General features: G+C 37.0%; 1 protein-coding gene across 16 annotated transcripts in view; it reads left to right on the top strand.

The window, feature by feature from the left end:
- The window catches only part of CBLB (Cbl proto-oncogene B), a 268,224-nt gene that overhangs the window by 66,034 nt on the left and 185,727 nt on the right, over positions 1-16,463 (top strand). Inside the window, exon 1 of one of the 16 annotated variants that reach the window (XM_063630596.1) lies at positions 878-1,138. The exons of the other annotated variants lie outside the window; for them this stretch is intronic. The gene's annotated coding sequence lies outside the window, so the exon portion shown is untranslated. Of the gene's footprint in view, positions 1-877; positions 1,139-16,463 lie in introns of those variants that run through there. 16 annotated transcript variants of the gene reach the window in all.

Here is a 16,463-nt window from a genome sequence, read left to right as displayed (position 1 = left end):
CTCAAATACGAAGCCTAAAGAAATAAGTAGAAGTTCCATAATTATTCTGCAAATCGTGTATTCTGAATCTCTTGGGTAATTATCACAACTAAAAATTATGTATTACAATAATCACAACCAGCAAATTACCTGAAATTGCTTGCTCAGTGAATATCTTTCAGGAACCAAAATTTGTACATAAAATGACTATGCATGACTGCTATTTATAATGGAGCACTTGTTAGTATTGGCTGTGTAAAGACTTCTCTGATTTCTCTAATTTAATTTTCATCAACACTACGGTTTTAAATAGTACCTGCTTCAGTATCTAAGCAAAGTGATTTTATTTTTAGAATAAAGCAGTTAAATTACACTGGTGTAATGGAACACTATATCAAAATATATACATACATGTGTATAAATTCTAAGAAAATACTACTTAATTCATATGTTAATCCCTTTGCTAACTTCATTACAATTTTTTTCCATTATTAAATGAAAATTGTCTTCTAAATGTTTTATGGAGTTCAAATTTAGTAGTTGAATCCACTGATGACCATAAAATGTGTGAGCCGCTTCAATAGTTGTTGTATCCTGAAGTACAGATTGAGGGTATGTCTAGATGGAGCCAGCTGTACATCTTCCTCTTCTAAGCTTCTCTCCCAAAACATAGGGGCAAGTAAATGATTTTTATAGGTAGATGCTTTTAGGATTTGAATATTTTTGTCATGTATTGGTGTTAGCTGTGGGTCTGTTAGAAATCCTGTGGGACCTTCATTGGTGTGAACATTAGTGTATGGGACTTCCAGTCTGATCTTTGGCACCCATACAACTTCCTCTTAAGTTTTTACTTGGCAACTCTGGAGAATACTGGTTCCTAAGCTCTTTTGGCTCACAGATACCTTTAAGAGTCTGATGGTGACCTAGGGATTCTCTTTACCAGAGAGATGTACATAAGCATGTGAGCGATTTTGCATAAGGCCAAGGAGGAATTAGTGAGACCAAGAAGCAAACTGGGAACTGTTCCAGCTGGAGAGGACACTGGTGCCTGCCTGTTTAGGTAACTGCAAATCTTGTGTGTGAAAGCTACAGTAAGAAATGAGGCTAGAGGCAGGGGCCGAGTAATGAAGAACAGAATCTGACATCCAGGTTGTTGCAGGTATCTTTGGGTGTATGAGTTTCTCCCTGGGGTATTTCAGATTTATTTCATATTAGTGGCTTGCTTGTGAGATTTTTCTTGAAGGTTATTACAGTGATTCAGTGCGTTATTGTTGGCTAATTGACGTTTTTATCATTTCTGCTTTAAATGTATATATACTTTCATTCGCTTATTTGAACAAGGCTGTTCTCAGTCCCTTTTAGAATCCAGGCAACTTCCTCATCTTTCCCCACCATCCTGTGGATCTTTCAGGATTTTTCCAAGGTTACAGCTCAGTGTCGTGTTGACAGGCTGGAGCTTGTCACCATTTCTAAAGTATGTTTTTGAATGAATTCAGTATCCTTGATTCTTATCCCAAGGAGTTTTAACACACTTTTTGTCATTGTTGTTGTTAGCAGTAGGCTAACGTAGAATTGTAGCTTGCCCATGCCAAAGCAGCAACAACAGATTGCAAAGGAATCTTCAAAATGGGCAGTGGGCAAGGCCCAAGCCTGTTTTAGGAAGTTCCCTAGCTGTTCGCTGTACCACAGTGAAGAAGAAAGTGAAGAAGACCATTTCATGTAAATGAATGCAGTGATGTGGGTAAGCACATCAAAGGTCTTCGTAAAATGAAAATTAAAATTGTTCAGACCTGTCTTAATGCTTAATGCTTACTTAAAAGTCTAAATGACTAATTTGACTAGCCATTTGTTAGAGGATTACTCATTTTAACCTTTGAGTTCATTATACTTAAAGTAGCTAAACACATTTTAAATAATCTGTAATACATTAAAATATTAAAAATATGATATGCTTTCTCATTAAAAATGCTATCTTTTACCACTTTTATAAGTAGGGTATTTTGCACAGTGATTAAGTATCAGTTTCCTATACCTAGGTTTTATAAGCTATTAAAGTTATAGACCATTTATCTGTTAATAATGGCTGCTGCTTCTTTTTATGCTATTTTCCTGAGTGCGTTAAAGGTTATTTTTATTAATTAGCCAGTATTTCAGCCCACAGTAAGGGTAAATCCTCTCTAAAAAATTTGGTTTTCAGCCTGCTCAACTCACAAGCGATTAAGAAACAATTGTGAGAATTCATTAGTCAAATATTTAAAAAATATGTTTTAAGTCTCTTCCCGAGATTTTTTTTAAAGTATGCTGAGATAGCCTTCTCTCACTTTCTCCCTCTTACTTTCACATGACATATAAGCCAAATGGATCAGTTCTTTTTGACAAAGTGTGCATTGTACTGTCGTAATTTGTTTTCATGTTTATTATCTAAATTCGATTTGTGTAGCAGTTTGGTAAAACCCAGATTATATGTATGTCTTTTCACTTTGTTCTTTCTTTCTTCCTGTGGTAATTTACTATAATTGTATTTTCCCAGTAAGTCAGATCATATTAGAGACATTATTCCTTAATTATCGGTAGGTGTCCTTGGAATATTGCTTGGCTCACAGGAAGTGGGTGGGGGGGTTTATTGTATATTTTGTTTTCCTAGAAATTTTTATGTAATTCTAGGTTATTGTCAACAACCTGCTTGTAACCAGACAAAACCTTGCTATTTAAATAAGTTTAAGGCTAGTTGTTCTGTCAAACATGTGAGTCTTGACAGTGAGTCTCAGTCATGGTGATACATCAGAATCATCTGGCGAGCTCTTAAAGCAATACCAGTGCTTTGGTACCGCTAAGGCTGTGATTGAATTGAGCCAAGATGGGCCCTGGTAATGGTAGGCTCTACAAGTTCCTCAGATGATTGCGATATGCAGCTCACCTTGGGATTCATTGTGTGTTAGAAGGAACTAGAAAGCATCCTCCTACTCAATGGTTTTCAGCCTTGGCTCACATTGGAATCATCTGGGGGAACTGAACTCTCTAATAGCCATGTCCCTTCCCCAGAGGTTTTATTGATTCTCTGGGATATTGGTCTGCACATGGGGATTTAATAAAATAGCCAGGTGATTGTAACATGCAGGTAAGTTTGAAAACCACTGACCACCACTTCTGTTTTTCAGATGAGGAATTTGAGGCCCAAACCAAAGAGATTAAGTGACTTGTCCAAGATCCACAGAACCACAACTAGAACTCACATCTTCAGACTTGTTATCAAATGTTTTTGCCAGGACATCACATATTTTTAAGAAAATGTGGGCTTTGGTATTTCAGATGTACTTTTAAAATTATGTCCCTGGCAGCTTAGTCTAAAAAATATGTTTATTTTGTTTATTTTAATGCTGGAAATATGAAAGGACGTGACTAAGATCCAGCCATTACCTTAGTTATGACATAAGAGACCTTAGGAGCTGAGAATTAGAAACATTCATGTATCCTATAACTTGTCCACATTTTCTGGAAGCAAATCAGGGAAATAAATAACCCAACTGAAATTTTCTTAGGTTAGATTAACTCCATGTCACTATTTCTATAGCAGGAATTGTAAATGCCTGTGTTTATAACATGGGTCATTCTCTAGGGGAATGTTTAAAAAAACATTGTTTTCTGGGTTATAGGGTGAATATAATAGAAATTTTGGAAATATATGAGTATAAACAAAAAAATCACTTGTATGTAATCTTATCATCCAGAGATAACAGCACAAATGTTATGTTGTGAATCAAATGGTGAAATGCCTTTTTAATGCTTGTTATGCGGGTGTTTTCCAGTTGTGCATAGAATAACTTTATATGAAAGGTGCTGAAACACACTTCCATGATGCAACTGTTGCCTCATCTATTTAACAAATGGTACTAATTGTGCCTACTTACGTAGTTAATAAAAATGTAAAGATAGCTGAAAGGTAGCTTTTCCATGCTCAAATGTACTAATTGTGCCTATTTACGTAGTTAATAAAAATGTAAAGATAGCAGAAAGGTAGCTTTTCCATGCTCAAATGTTCTCTTACATAACGTCTACCCAAAATATCCTTGTTTGTTTTTTCCTGCCCTTTGTTTTGCTAATTTGCTCTTTTATTTTGATAATACTCTCTTAATGTTTTTACTTTTTTCTTCATTTTCTTAACTGCAGGGATTTCTTTTTTTGTTGTTGTTCTTTGTCATTATTTACCATGTGTTTCTTTCTCTCACTGCTATTCATTATTTTCCCATTTCTATTTTTATTATTCTGGTCATTGTTATACATTTCATTTTTCCATCTAGATACTTTGTTAGATCTTGAAGGATTATCAACTAATTATCATCCTTGAGATCTCGTCTTAACTTTTAATCAGCATTGATATTTCTTTTAAAAGAAACAAGACCCTTTACTGTTCTGGAGTCCAACTTAATTAGTCAACTTTTGTCTTTCTCTGTGATGCTCCTGCCATCCAGAACAACAGCATAATGCCTGACCCCCCTGTCTCACATACATATAAGGCAGGCAGTTAGGAGATTTTGACATCTGGGCTGCAGCTTTTCATTGAAAATCTTGCAGAAAATCTTGTGTTTGCATAAATGCATATCACTCAAAATAAGCAGCAAAGGGGAAAAAAAAGAGTAGCTCTTGGGTTTTAAAAGAGGAAGCTTACTTCCCCTACCCCCAGTCTCAATATTTAACATCTGGTTCTGACTAAAGATGGGGAGGAAAAACAGACTTAAATCTCCATTTATCCTGTCTTACCACCAGTTTGATCACTGATAACATTTCTATTTTTATTGTGGTCTGTATGGTCAGATGTTTTTGTTAATGATTTGTAAGGGAAGATAATGCCTTATATTTCTCTGAGTGGTTATAATGTAACATGCCAACATTTCAAATCTCTAGATAGGGCTAGATTTAATCGTTATTTAATGGAACTTTGAAGGAAATAAGTTATTGCTGGACCTCATGTGTTTCTGTCTTATTTCAAAGAGAAAACAAAAAACAGAAACCTTTAATCTACTGATGATATTTATTTTATTTTAAAATTTTAATTTATTTCAACATTTGAATAAGTAATACATTCAGATGGGCAGAAGTGAAACAGTCCTGTGAGATACCTGTGTTTTTCAAAACTCCATTTTAGAAAAGGAATTTACTAGGACTTTATATCTCTTCATTCAATATAATTTCAAAGAAGAATTGTTGAAAAGTAGATATGTTTTGCCATTTGCTGAGAATATTCTGTACGTTAGCTTGTCTCTTACAAAAACTGAATGTGTTCCTACTTCTGATAATGTGTGTCAATTTAAAATTTGGAATGGCCAAGATAAGTTGCTCTGCATCTGCCCTTCATATGGCTCCTGAGCACAGCTCAGTGACTGGCCCTTGCAGTGCTTCTACCATTGTAATGGGTAAAACCAGGGGAAACTGCCTTGCTCTTGAGCTTGAATAGGTTTGTCAAAAGGATAGAGCTTCCACTTCTCATTATTCTCCTTTCTACTTTGATGGGCAGAATAAGGGGATGCTCATGGAAGAGAAATTCACACCCATGAAAAGCAAATTGCCCTGATGTCTGAATCACATTACAAATTTGAATTAAATTACAAACTTAAATCAAGTCTAATGTTACCTACATTGTTGTACATGCCATCAGAAATTCAAAAGCATTTTATTGGAAAACTGAATAATTATTGAAATCCAGAATTTATTATGTAAACTTGGTGGTTAGATTTTTCTCTTTCTCTTTTAACCTTTATTTTAGGTTCAGGAGTAAATATGTAGGTTTGTTATACAGGTAAACTACATGTCATGGGGGTTTGGTGTACAGATTATTTCATCAGCCAGGTAATAAGCATGGTTTCCTATAGGTAGTTTTTTGATCCTCTCTCTCCTCCTGCCCTTCACCCTCAAGTAGCCCCTGGTGTCTGTTGTTCCCTTCTTTGCGTCCATGTATTCTTGGAGAGAACTAAACATCAAGTGAGAGCTTATTTGGTTTTTTGCTCCTACATTAGTTTGCTTCAGATAATGGCCTCCAGCTCCATCCATTGTGCTGCAAAGAACATGACCTCATTCTTTTTTATGACATGCAGTGGTGTATATGTACCACTTTCTTTATCCAGTCTACCATTGATGGCATTTAGGTTGATTCCATGTCTTTGCTATTGTGAATAATGCTGCAATAAACATATACGTTCACGTGTCTTTATCATAGAATGATTTATATTCCTTTGGGTATATACACAATAATGGAATTGCTGGGTGGAATGGTAATTGTTTTAAGTTCTTTGAGTAATCAAGATTGCTTTCGCAATGGCTGAACTAATTTACACTCCTACCAGCAGTGTATAAGTGTTCCCTTTTCTCAGTAGTGTATAAGATTCCCTTCCCAGCATGTTATTTTTTGACTTTTCAATAATAGCCATTCTGAGTGCTGTGAGATGGTTCCTATTGTGGTTTTGATTTGCATTTGTTTAATGATTAGTGATGAACGTTTTTTCATATGCTTGTTGGTTGCACGTATGTCTTCTTTGGAAAAGTGTTTGTTCATGTTCTTTGCCCACTTTTTAATGGGGTTGTTTTTTGCTTGTAAATTTAAGTTCCTTATAGATTCTGGATATTAGACTTTTGCCACATATGTGGTTTGCAAATATTTTCTCCCATTCTGTGGGTTGTCTGTTTACTCTGTTGGTAGTTTCTTTTGCTGTGCAGAAGCTCTTTAATTAGGTCCCATTTGTCAATTTTTATTTTTGTTGCAATTGCTTTTGGCATCTTCTTCATGAAATCTTTGCTAGGTCCTATGTCCAGAATGGTATTTTCTAGGTTATCATCCACACTTTTATAGTTTTGGGTTTTACATTGAAGTCTTTAATCCTCATGAGTTGATTTTTATGTACGGTGTAAGGGAAAGGGTCTAGTTTCAGTCTTTTGCATACTAGCCGGTTTGCCCAGCACCCATTTATTGAATGGGAAGTTCTTTCTTCATTGCTTGTTTTTGTCAACTTTGTCAAAGATCAGATGATTGTAGATGCGAGGTGCTATTTCTGGGCTCTCTATTCTGTTCCATTGGCCTTTGTATCTATTTTTGTACCAGTTCCATGCTGTTTTGGTTACTATAGCCCTATAATATAGTTTGAAGTCAGGTATTGGGATGCCTCCAGCTTTGTTGTTTTTGCTTAGGATTGCTCTGGCTACTTGGGCTCTTTTTTGGTTGCATATGAATTTTAAAATAACTTTTTTTTTCTTATTCTGTGAAGAATGTCATTGTGGAAGGAAGACGAATTTTAAAAAATCATGGTGTTGGCCTGGCGTGGTGGCTCACGCCTGTAATCCTAGCACTTTGGGAGGCTGAGGTGGGTGTATCACAAGGTCAGGAGTTGGAGACAAGCCTGTCTCTTCTAAAAATACAAAAATTAGCCAGGCATGTTGGCGGGCGCCTGTAGACCCAGCTACTCGGTAGGCTGAGGCAGGAGAATCACTTGCACCCAGGAGGCAGAGGTTGCAGTGAGCCGAGATGGCGCCACTGCACTCCAGCCTGGGCGACAGAGTGAGACTCAGTCTCAAAAAAACAAAAACAAACAAACAAATCAGAGTGTGATGGTATTCACCATACAAGTTGAAAAAAACATAAGGCAACTTTCTGATATTAGCCTCAGTTCATGGACTTTGTCTATTTCACGTTGAGCTTTGGGTGACAAGTTTTGACAGAAAGTAGAGGTTCCTCTCCTGTGGTCATGAGCTTCTGTTTCAAGGAGTTAATGTTAAGGGTGCAGAAGTCTCTTTCTTCTTTATCCAGAGAATAAGGGGGAAAGAAATAACATTTTATACACATATACTCAACATATAGCTATCCACATATTTATGCATATTTATAGTCATTAATATGTAATACTTCCACCTATCTAACTAAATATCTGTTTCTTAGATAAAGGAAATTATATGGTGTATACTTGTGTTTTTGGTTTCTTTCGATCAACATTATGATGGTTAGTTTCATCCTCATTGCTGCATATTGTTGTACTTTGTTATTTTTCACTGCTGTTTAGATTTCTAGTTTGTGACTGGTTCATAATTGATCTGCTATTGATGAACATTTGTTTTGAATAATGTTGCCATTGGCTCACACCTGTAATTCCAGCACTTTGGGAGGCTGAGGTGGGCAGATCACCAGGTCAGCAGATCTGGACCGTCCTGGCCAACATGGTGAAACCCTGTCTCTACTAAAATACAAAAAATTAGCCGGGTGTAGTGTTGCGTGTCTGTAGTCCCAGCTACTCAGGAGGCTGAGGCAGGGGAATCGCTTGAACCCAGGAGACAGATTGCAGTGAGCTGAGATAGCGCCACTGCACTCCAGCCCAGCGACAGAGCGAGACTCCATCTCAAAAAAAAAAAAAAAAGTTGCCATTATTCAGAACAAGGTTCTGTGCATGTCTTTTGGTGCATATATGCATGCATTTCTTCTGGATATATGGAGTAAGATTGCTGGGTTGTTGGGTATGTATATACTCTGTTTTGGCAGAATATATGTATGTATTTTTAAATGTAGTTTTATATATTTATGTGGTATCTGTTATTAACATTTTTTAGTCATTTAATAATGAGTTGTGGCTTAATTGTTTAGCTCACAAGAACGTCTTACCTACTTGTATTGGGGATAATACAATGAGGTATGCATAGTTTCAGTGGAACTTGTAGTTCAAAGACTCAATTCTAGCCCCTAGTTGGTTTGTGGCATTGGGTCTGTCACAGCCTTTAGGTTTGCAGTTTCACCTTTATAAGTAAGATGGAAATCAATAAATGATCTCTGAGGTGACTTCCATCTGTACAATTCTGTAATTATTTCAAAATATCCTAAAAGAGTTACAGAAGTATGCTTTTTAAAAATATACTGCTTACTCTGAGGAAACAAACTGCCCTGTAAGGTTAATGTCAGATTATATCATTTTTACAGTAATTAAGTAGTATTAGGTTAGGCAGAAATCTATTTGGATTTTTCAGTAGCAAGCCTGACTTTTAGTAATAGGCTAGTTCACATAAGACAAATATTAAAATAACAGTTTTTTTCTTTATATGGTAACAGTTGTCAAGAAATTTAACAGAAAATATTCATAATTAAATTAAAGCACTACAAGTGTATTACTTACTGTTAAGTAATTTGATGACCTGGAATTTTATGCCCAAAGAAATCTTTGTATTTTGTGTTACATTTTCAGTTGAGTTCATTGAGTCAGATGGGCATCATCAGTCTTGTTTTTAGTGTTGCATGGGTATATTTTAATAATTCATTCTTGCCGGGCACAGTGGCGCGTGCCTGTAGTGCCAGCTACTCGGGAGGCTGAGGTGGGAGGATCGCTTGAGCCCAGGAGTTCTGGGCTGTAGTGCGCTATGCCGATCGGGTGTCCGCACTAAGTTCGGCATCAATGTGGTGACCTCCCGGGAGCGGGGAACCACCAGGTTGCCTAAGGAGGGGTGAACCGGCCCAGGTCGGAAACGGAGCAGGTCAAACTCCTGTGCTGATCAATAATTCATTCTTTTTCTCATGGCCTTTTCCCATATATAAACTATATTTGCAAGTTATTTTCAGAGTTGGAAAATAATGAGCTAATATTTTCATACTTCATATTCATAGATGAATAGTTATTAACAGGCCATATTTAATTTATTTTTGTAAGAAGCTTCTTTGTCACCCCTTTTTGCATTTCTTTTTCAAAGTTTGTAGTGTATATTGAGTTCAGTTCTTCACCCGTGATTAGAGGCATGTGGATGTACTGCAAAGTGGAACAGCTACACCTCGGATTTTCCTGAGAGTTGCTCCTGATGAGTTCCTTAGCACCCATTTGTGACCTGGAACTGGAAATTATAATAGGCATTTTAGTGAATCTTTCATGAAATTCAGTTTATTTCACTTAAATGGATACTTTTTTTTCGTGAGATTTTTTTCCTTGTTCTTCTTTTGTGAAAATATTAATGACAGGTAAATAATAGATTTTGTGTTAATGGTGTTATTTGGTGAACTAAATAAGAGTCCTATGTCAATCCCTTTCCCTTCCTTTTTTTTTTTTGTTAAACATTTTAGCATCTCTTAAAGCATCTGGAAACCAGAGGTTTATGGAAGGAACACCTTCCTCCATCAGTTCCTTATGAAAAGACTTGCTTCCCTGCATCACAGCTTTTCAGAGCCCCTTAGTTCATTTTACCCTTGACTTATTACTCCAGGGCCAGCTTCCCAGAGGGTGCTGGACGGCATGCTTGTGTGCTCCACCAAGAGTTCTGCCTTTCGCTTTCCTTCTCTCAGGTACCAGAATGTAGCAGCGTTTCCTGTAGGATTCTGCAGCTGCTCCTTTCAAACCACTCTCTGGCCTTGTTCTGTGATGTTGCATTCAACATCCCACCACAGACTGTGTCAAGTTCTTTCTCTTTTGATTAGAGGTTCTCATGACAAAATAAGTTAACAGTGCTTGGAAAATAAGTTAACAGCCTTGGAAAACTGACATTTTCCAAGGATATTTATGCTGGTGGAAGCAATCAGGGAGGCCCTGATTGCTCTTTAATTATTAAGTTACAAGGAGATCCATAACAGGAGGAAAAATCAGTTCTAGAGGATAAAGCATTTTAGTGGTGCATTTGGAGAAAATACTTTTTTATTTCTTTACTGGTTGGTCTTACCTTTTTAAATTTTTTTCCTCCTTTCCTGATCTTGAGGATAGAAGTAGACATGGCAGGAAGATTGTTTGCATTTAGGAATCTCAAAGGTTAATGGCGATTGATGGAGTTTTTTTTTTTTTTTTTTTTTTGAGAGGGAGTCTCGCTCTTTCACCAAGGCTGGAGTGCAGTGGCGCAGTCTCGGCTCACTGCAGGCTCCGCCCCACGGGGTTCACGGCATTCTCCTGCCTCAGCCTCCCACGTAGCTGGGACTACAGGCGCCCGCCACCTCGCCCGGCTAATTTTTTGTATTTTTAGTAGAGACGGGGTTTCACCGTGTTAGCCAGGATGGTCTCGATCTCCTGACCTTGTGATCCGCCTGCCTCGGCCTCCCAAAGTGCTGGGATTACAGGCGTGAGCCACCGCGCCCGGATGGAGATTACTGAGGGAAGAACTAATTTGCTCCTTTCTCAAATTAGGCAGAGGTGAGCCACACTTAGACTGAACTTGTGATGTGCCTGGTCCTTTTCCATTTCTTGTAGTGGGAGGAATCAAGGAAAGAGCAGCCCTTTTTCTGACCTTTGGCAATCTTTTGACCCATTGGAAGAATTTAATTTTTCTCCCAGGATAGAAATGTGGGGGTGGACTGGGGTGTGGTGATGAGGGAATTATCAGTCTGATGTTGATATTTACAAATGTGAAAAGTACACGCTGTCCCAGGACTGGGCTGTCAAAGACTAGGGGATGAGTACTTCAGGGTTATTGAGCAAGAGGGATGACAAATGAAAGTCCCATAAGTAGTTGCCCTTGAGGTCTGACCTGAAAGAGAAGCTAACTCACTCTAAAACAATGATGCTCCAGTCCAGTAGTGACGTTAGCAGCCTCCCTGCTTGGGAGGGACTGACTGATAGATATGTGGTTTGGGACAACAGAGAGGAATTGCTTTCACAAATCTTTAAATAAGTACTGAGATCTTGAAGATGCTTTAGATGTAGTTTTACCTAGAGGCAGAGCAATGAAAAATAAAGGATCTTTTGAGGTTCCTGCTAAACCAGTGCTTTCAGACATTAAACATGCATAAGAATCACCTGGGGATCTTATTAAAGTGTATATTCTGAGTTAGCAGTTCTGGGGTAGGACCTGAGATTCTGCATTTTTAACAAGCTCTGAGGTAATTGCTATGCTGATGGTCTAAGGACCAAATTTTGAGTGTTATTGTTAGACACTTATTTAAATAAAATTTAAATAAGATTCACCACTCCGTGTAGTTTTTCCTTCTTTACACTTAAATATGAAAATGCTGTAAACAATGAAGATATTGTATTATTCCTTGTGGCATATATAAAATGTTATGGAATGAACATGATAAAAATAGATATTAATAAAATCCAAATTAAACTTATCAACTAACATAATGGAAATAAATGCTGATCAGAAACCAAATGCTAGGCCACCCATTGCTATTTACAGATATCCCCATATGGTACTGTATTCATGTGTGTGTGACACCAGATGTCTGGAAAACAGATTTTTGTGACAAATTTTGACACAGGAAATTTATCTTGCTCCGTAAAACTTAATGGAAAAATGTAATGCTTAACTTTAGTCCATTTTAAAAGAATGGATTTCAGTGTAGTCCATAGAATCAAGTGGGGTTTATTCTTGCGAGCTGCTAGGAGTCTCTTTATCAAGAGAATTACCTAAGAGAATGTCAGCGAGTGGCATGGTATTTGATTGGTTATTGATAATGTGTGTTTTGACTTTGCCATATTCAGCTCAGTATTCTATTTTAGATGATGAATAAAGGATATATTTCTTTACTACACTAAATATTTATCGGATGAATCATTTCTGGAAATGAGGGAATTAACTGTGGTATTTTGAAAGAGAAACACATCTTTTCAGAAGTACATCAACAGTGTGATTTCTGAATGTGTTTCAAATGGTTAATACACCCGGGGCTGAGAGTCTGCCAAAGTAGAACATCTGCTTCTAAGACACAGGCTTCTGGTGCATTCTTCTCTGTGCACTATTGTTTTCGTTTGCTTGTTTTCTCAATTTGTTAAGTCTAGATTATATTTCATAAGGACACAGGGAAGAAACGCTCCTCATTTGTTATCTTACAACAGAGAAATCTTCAAGAGATCTTTTAAATTTGGGTAAAAATCTAAGAATTCCTAATGATTAAATTATGCCTGGTGATATGTATTATTGAAAGCGGTTTTCTGTTTTGAACTCCCCACTCATGCAGTTCTCCCTGGTGGAAACATGGTTGCACATGCAGACCTCTGAATTCCTGAGCAGCATGGGTAGAAGGGGTCCTGTGCTGGTGCAATGGGCAGCCTGGATGGGGAGGCAGGGTCCTATGTATGATGTGTTCTTGCTCCCCTATCAGCCTCTTTCCTGAATACACATCACTTCTATCCCTGCAGTCTGTCATATTGCCAGACTGATCTACATCTGTATGCCTTCATCTGCCAGGCTCGTTGCCTGGCACGTTCTTCTGCATTTGCTGTGCTCCTCTTAACAGAGTTGAACACCTCTCTTTAGTTCCTGTGTTTTGGAAGCACCTTGAATGACCTTAGTTGTATAGTTAGAGTGTATGTAATTGTGCGTTTTTATATCTAAGTAACTACTAGACTGTCGACTCCCAGAAAGCAAGGACTGAACTGGTCTTTATCATATATTTCCATTACCTAATGTAGTGGCAGATTTTAGCAGGTCCTCAAAAAAGGTTCATTGAGTGAATAAACTTTATTAAAGTCGATGGAACTCCATATATGTTGATTATAATTTTCATGCACACAAAATCAATCTGAAAACAGGGAGAACTGATAGTTGTGTAAGTAAGCTATACTTGTAGACAAGCAGCAAGCTGTGACATGAGTAAGATGTGTAAGAAAATGAAAAGATTTTCTAGTGCTGCTTTGCAGCCTGATCTTTGTGGATTATTTGTAGCACTTTTTCCTCTATTTTAATATTTAATTCCTTAAGAAATAATTAAGCAAGAAACCATTTTAAAAAGAGTACACAATCTTCCTATCATTTTAATGTTTAACAGAAATATTAAAATTTGTTTTTAAAATTATTTTCTTATTTTTATTACGATAAAATGATCAGTATCTTCAGGAGAGGAATAATGGTTGATTCTGGTGCTTACCATATAGATTAAGTCCTGCAAGTCTTGGCTATAACAATGCATCTATTGAATAACCATTTCACTAATAGCATTACATAGGTAGACAGGTACAGTGATCTGTTAAGCAATATTTTTAAATGTCTTCTTAAAAGTATTGTAATGATAGGTCAGGTACAGCTGGATGCCAAAAGAATTATGCTAAAAAAATCAGTATGTATCTTTAGTGTTGATAAGTAGGATTATTAATAGTGCTTGACTTTTAAACAGAGACCCCATTGAATAGACTAGACAAGCCGACATCCAGGATGAGTTCTTATCTAGACATATGTCAAATCTAGTTATGTTAAATTGTCTTCAGAAGACATATAATTTAAATGGCAGCTTAATTAAAAGACACTGCTATTAGGTCTATAAACATTCTATGTCTTTGCTTACATTTTACTACATACAATGTCAGGGGTTTTTCTACCTTTGAGAACTTAAAACTTGTAGAAATTAAGTCTATTGTCAGTAGAAATCAGTGGATTAGCTTAATGGTATTTTCACAGTTCAGTTCATTGTGTGGTTATCTAAGTAAATATGTTTTGGGAATTAATTGCAGTAAATGCCTTCTGATTCAAATCTGGGTATGCTGCTTTCCAAATAGGATAGTACAAATTTCTTCTAAAAACCTTTCCTGGGTGGTTTTTGTATCAGAGAAAATATAGAACATGTAAAATTTATAATTTCTGATGTAAAAATTACTTTGTTTAACAAGAATAAAATTCTTAAATAAGATGTTTGATACTTTATACCCAGCTTCATCACTTATTTCTGTTCTCAGAGAGAAAAGAGTCCTATCCTTTCAAGTTCTTTTCAAGTGCTAGTATTGAGTATCGTGATAATAATAGTAGATTGGTAGCTCTAATAGTGCTAATAACAATTAACATTGAATGCATAATCTTTTTCAGTTTTCTAAGCTGATTATTTACTGCTGTATAGCAAACCACCCCAAAATTTCGTGGCTTGATTTAACAGCAATTATTATTTGTCGTGGTTTTGTGGGTTTACCAAGTGTTTCTTCTGCTTCATGTAATGTTGGTTGGGACGCTAGTTCAGCTGGAAGGTCCAGTGGCTTTACTCTCATGCCTAGCATTTGGTACTTGGCAGTTGGGAGCGTACTTGGGTCTTTCTGCCTGATTTCTTGGGCTTCCTCAGAACATGGCAGCTAAACGCAAGAGCATTTTTAGAGACAGAGGCAGAAACTGCCAAACTTGTAATGCCTAGCCTCAAAAGTTTATGTAGCATCATTTCTACCACATTCTATTGAGTAAAGCAAGTCACAGGCTACTTCAGTAAAAGGGGAGGGAAATAGACTCCTCTGTGTTGGGAAGAGTGCCAAAGATTTTGTGGCCATTTTTAATTTTTTACAAATCGAGCTAAGTACTCAATCCTTTTCAAAATTAGCTAAGTACTTTTACAATGTATGTTTTAGAGATCAGAAAACTGAGACTTAAAGAGGTTAAGTCAGTGTCCAAGGTCATCTAGTTATTGAGTGGTTTAAGCTTTAGAGCAAGCTTGTCCAACCCGTGGCCTGGCCCAGTACAGCTTTGAATGTAGCTCAACACAAATTTGTAAACTTTCTTAAAACATTATGAGATTTTTTTGCGACTTCTTTTTTTGAGCTCATCAGCTGTTGTTAGTGTTAGTGTATTTTTCTGTGTGGTCCAAGGAAACCAAAAGATTGGACACTCCTGCTTTTTTTTTTTTTTTTCTCTACTTTAGAGTTGGAGCTTTTCACCATTGTAGTATATTACCTTTAATGGTATAGGCAGATAAATTTGTCCTTCTGCTCCAAAGCCAATATCTGAGCATAGTTTTATTTATGTGGGGGGATAATTCTCTTTGCAGTCAGACTGAGATTATAAAGGTATTTGGATCACATTATTGAGGAGCCATCATGTGGTAAAAGTAGCAGTCTTTCCAGATTTGGAAATTTCTGAGTTGTTGGGTGAGATGAAAGGTAAAATTTTTTTTTTTTTTGAGACGGAGTGGCTCACTGCAAGCTCCGCCTTCCGGGTTCCCGCCATTCTCCTGCCTCAGCCTCCCGAGTAGCTGGGACTACAGGCGCCCGCCACCACGCCCGGCTAATTTTTTGTATTTTTAGTAGAGACGGGGTTTCACCGTGTTAGCCAGGATGGTCTTGATCTCCTGACCTTGTGATCCGCCCGCCTCGGCCTCCCAAAGTGCTGGGATTACAGGCTTGACCCACCGCGCCCGTCCGAAAGGTAAAATTTTTACATCTCGTGTTATCCTGTGTCTACTACAAATATTAGCACATTGCCTCACCAAGAGCAAATAAATAAGTCAGCTTCTTAAACCATAAGTTTCCCAGTGGGCATATTCCATTCTACTACAGTTTATATTTTTCATATGGTTTCAGTATTCTAGTGTTTACTATTCATTAACATGAAACACAGATTTTAAATTGCCTTTTTAAAAATTATTTCTGCTGCTTTGTGGCTTTCTTTGTTTTGAGGGCCAGTGTTATTCATGGAGTTTTCATTGTTGAAAAAAAGAGAAAAAGAAATGTCAGTGATGCCTGTGATGGTAAAGAACAAAATAAAAGTCAAGGCTTTCAAATATACTAATTGAAAGTTTTTATGCTTACGGTAATTTCAGTTTTCTATGTTAGATTCTTGGCATACTGCCTTCAGGATTTCTTCAG

The sequence above is a fragment of the Symphalangus syndactylus genome, chromosome 21 (genome assembly GCF_028878055.3).
Source record: "Symphalangus syndactylus isolate Jambi chromosome 21, NHGRI_mSymSyn1-v2.1_pri, whole genome shotgun sequence".
In the NCBI taxonomy this organism is placed as follows: domain Eukaryota; kingdom Metazoa; phylum Chordata; class Mammalia; order Primates; family Hylobatidae; genus Symphalangus; species Symphalangus syndactylus.
The sequence above is the reverse complement of the archived record's forward strand: the minus strand, read 5'-3'. Positions and strand labels throughout refer to the sequence as shown.